The sequence below is a fragment of the Colobus angolensis genome, unplaced genomic scaffold (genome assembly GCF_000951035.1).
Source record: "Colobus angolensis palliatus isolate OR3802 unplaced genomic scaffold, Cang.pa_1.0 Scaffold35, whole genome shotgun sequence".
In the NCBI taxonomy this organism is placed as follows: Eukaryota; Metazoa; Chordata; class Mammalia; order Primates; family Cercopithecidae; genus Colobus; species Colobus angolensis.
In genome coordinates this window covers 4,439,551-4,443,493 of record NW_012116821.1, presented here as the reverse complement: position 1 = coordinate 4,443,493, position 3,943 = coordinate 4,439,551, and the positions used below count along the sequence as shown (strand labels likewise).

Below are 3,943 nucleotides of genomic sequence, written 5' to 3'. Positions count from 1 at the left end.
CTGTCTCCAAAAAAAAAAAAAAAAAAAAAATCAAAACCAGTCATTAGGAACGAAGGATAGTCTATCACTTCACACCCAGACTCTAAAAGGGTAATAAATTACACAAACAGCTGTGCACACATACATTTGACAACTTACATAAAATGGATCAATTCTTTGATGGGCACAAGCTACCAAAACTCATCAAAGAATAAATTAAAAACCTAAATAAATCCTTTATCTATTCAACAAAAAGTTGAATTTCCAGTTTAAAATCTTCCTTAACAGAAATCTGCAGCCCCAAATGGTTTCATCAGCAAATAGTACCAAAGAATTTTAGAAAGATGTAACATGAGCTCTACATAGTTTCTTCCAGAAAACAGAGGTGGAAGGAATGCTTCCTAACTCATTTTATGAGATGAGCATCATCATGATACAGATAAAGAAAACCAGATAAAGAAAATTAAAAAAAAAAAAAAAACCTCATGAATCATGAATCAATATCCCTCATCAACATAGATGCAAAATACTAACAAACTGAAAACCGTAATACATAAAAAAAATTACACATCATGACCAAGTGGGGTTTATTCCCGGGATGCAATATTTGAAAACCAATAAAAATGTAATCTGCAACAAGACCATATCAACTGACAATACTCAACATCAATTCACGGTACAAGCACTCAGCAAATGAGGAATCGAACAGAGCTCTCTAAACCGATAAAGCAAACCTACAAAAAAGCCTATAACTAAACATACTGTGAAAGACGTAATGCTTCTTTCCCCCTAAGATCAGGAACAAGGCAAGGAAGTCCACCTCACCCTTCCTACTCAACATTGCACAGGAAGACCTATCTTGTGAAATTGGGAAATAAAATTTAATGAAAATCATAGATTGGAAAGGAGAAAACACAACTGTCCCTAGTCCCTATTCACAAACAACATGATTGCCTATGTAAAAAATCTCATGGATTCCATAAAAACCTTCTAAAACCAATGTCAGTTTAGCAAGATTGCAGGATACAAGGATAACACACGAAAACCAACTATATTTCTTTATAATGGTAATGAATATCTGGAAACCAAATTTTTAAATCACAGTGGCTTAGAAAAATAGTCTGCCAGAAATCTAACAGACCACGTGAAGGATCCATATATGAACACCACTAAATGCTGATGAACGAAATAAAACAGTCTAAATAAATGGAAAGACATACTATATTCACAGACTGGAAGACTCAGTGTGGTTAAGATGTCAGTTCCCCTCCAATTGATCTATAGATTTAACACAAATACAATCAAAATCCCCCACGTGGTGGGGCACAGTGGCTCATACCTGTAATCCCAGCACTTCAGGGACTGAGACAGGAGGATCACTTGAAGCCAGGAATTTTGAGATCAGTATGGGCAACATAGCAAGAACTCCGTCTCTACAAAAAAAAAAAAAAAAAAATTATAATTAGCCAGGTGTGGTGATGCACACCTGTGATCCTAGCTACTCTGGAGGCTGAGGCAGGAAGATCCCTTGAGCCCAGGAGTTTGAGGTTACAGTGAGCTATGATGGCACCACTGCACTCCATCAGGGGCTACAGACTGAGACTGTCTGAAAAACAAAACAAACAAAAAAAGAACAAAATCCCCAGCAGGATTGTTAAAACATACAGACAAGTCTAAAATATATATGGGAAGTCAAAGGACGTAAAATACCCAAGTAATCAGGAAAAAGAACAAAGCTGGAGGGCGCTAAGACTTACTTTAAAGCTACAGCAATCAAGACAATGTTGTGTCAGTGAAGGGATAGACACAAAGATCAATGAAACAGAACAGTCCAGAAATAAATTCACACAAATATGGCCAACTGACTTTTCACAAAGTGGCAGGTGCAAAGTCAATGGAAGGGGGTCTTTTTAATCAAGGACTTGTATCCAGAATATTTAAAGAACTCTCAAAATTCAATGGTAAGAAAACAACCTGATTTTGGCCGAGTGCAGTGGCTCACACCTGTAATCCCAGTGCTCTGAGAGGCCAAGGCGGGCGGATCACAAGGTCAGGAGTTCGAGACCAGCCTGGCCATCATGGCGAAACCCCATCTCTACTAAAAATACAAAAATTAACTGGGTGTGGTGGAAGGTGCCTGTAATCCCAGCTACTTGGGAGGCTGAGGCAGGAGAATTGCTTGAACCTGGGAGGCAGAGGTTGCAGTCAGCAGAGATTGTGCCACTGCACTCCAGCCTGGGCAACAGAGCAAGACTCTGTCTCAAAAAAAAAACAACCTGATTAAAAAAAAAATTGGTAAAAGGTTTGAAGAGACCTTTCACCAGTGAGAATAAATGCATGGCAAATAAGGCCATGAAATGGTGCTCGCCATCATCAGCCTTTAGAAAAGTGTACATTAAGGCTGGGCGCGGTGGCTCATGCCTATAATCCCAGCACTTTGGGAGGTTGAGGTGGGCAGATCACTTGAGGTCAGGAGTTTGAGACCAGACTGGCCAACAGGGTGAAACCCCGTCTCTACTAAAAATACACCATGCTGGGTTTGCTGGAAGGTTGAAGCAGGAGAATTGCTTGAACCTGGGAGGGAGAGGTTGCAGTGAACCAAGATGGCACCACTGCACTCCACACTCCAGCCTCGATGATAGAGTGAGACTCCATCTAAAAAAAAAAAAAAAAGTGTACATTAAAACCCTGATGACAGTCACCACTATCACCTGTTACAACAGCTAAATTAAAAATAACGGATGATAACAAGTGCTGGTAAGGATGCTGAGTACCTTGAACTCACACACTGCTGATAGGAACACAAATTGGTCCCCTAAAGTTGGGCAGAATTGCATAAAGTTAATCATATACTTACAAATGACCCAGCAAAGCCCCCTCCTGGGTATTTAGAGAAAACTGAGCAACAAAAAGGAAAAGATTATTGATACATGCAACAACATGGAGATCTCACAGGTTTTATGCTGAGTGAAAGAAGCCAGATTGAAAATACCCACTTTAGAATGAATGCCGTTTACATAACATTCTGGAAAAGACAAAACCACAGCAACAAAGAATAGATTAGAGATTCTCAGGCATTACAGGTGGGGAAAGATACGACTACAAAAGGGCAGAACAAGGGAGTTTTTGGGGTAACAGAACTGTTCTGTATCTGATCGCAGTGGTGGTTATATTTACTTATTTTGAGAGAGGGTGTCCCCCTGTCATCCCACCTGGAGTGCAGTAGTGCAATCACAGCTCACCGCAGCCTAAACCTCCCCAGCTCAAGCGATCTGCCCACCTCAGCCTCCCAAGTAGTGGGGACTACAGGTACATGCGCCACCATGCCTGGCTAATTTTTGTATTTTTTGTAGAGACAAGTTTTCACCACGTTGCCCAGGCTGCTCTCAAACTCCTGGGCTCAAGTAATCTGCCCATCTCAGCCTCCCGAAGTGCTGGGATTACAGGTGTGAGCCACCATGCCCGGCCCAACACAAATTTTATGTATGTGTTAAATCTCATAGAACTGTATTAATAAAAAAGAAAAAGCAGTGTTACTGTATGTTAATTATAAAAACAAAATAAAATAATAATATTATAATTTGACAAGGCAAGGCCCAGACTAGGAGGATCTATTCATGATACATATGCCTAACAAAGTCATATCCAAAAATTATAAAGTGTTACTACAATTTACACGGAATAAACACATGGACCAATTAAAAAATGTGCAGAAACCTTGAACAGTCGTTTCACCAAAAGAAAAATCATCCAAATGGTTAATAAGTTATTAAAAGGGGCTCAACATTATCATTCATTAGGGAAATCACATTAAAACCACTAGGAGGCCGGGCGTGGTGGCTCACGCTTGTAATCCTAGCACTTTGGGAGACTGAGGCCAGCGGATTACCTGAGGTCAGGAGTTCAAAAACAGCCTTGCCAACATGGTGAAACCCTGTCTCTACTAAAAATACAAAAATTAGCC

General features: G+C 40.1%; 1 protein-coding gene across 1 annotated transcript in view; it reads right to left on the bottom strand.

The window, feature by feature from the left end:
• Nucleotides 1–3,943, bottom strand: part of LOC105519431 (chromosome unknown open reading frame, human C6orf99) — a 45,824-nt gene that overhangs the window by 39,223 nt on the left and 2,658 nt on the right. Inside the window, 1 exon segment of the mRNA XM_011952775.1 lies at nucleotides 1,319–1,412. The gene's annotated coding sequence lies outside the window, so the exon portion shown is untranslated.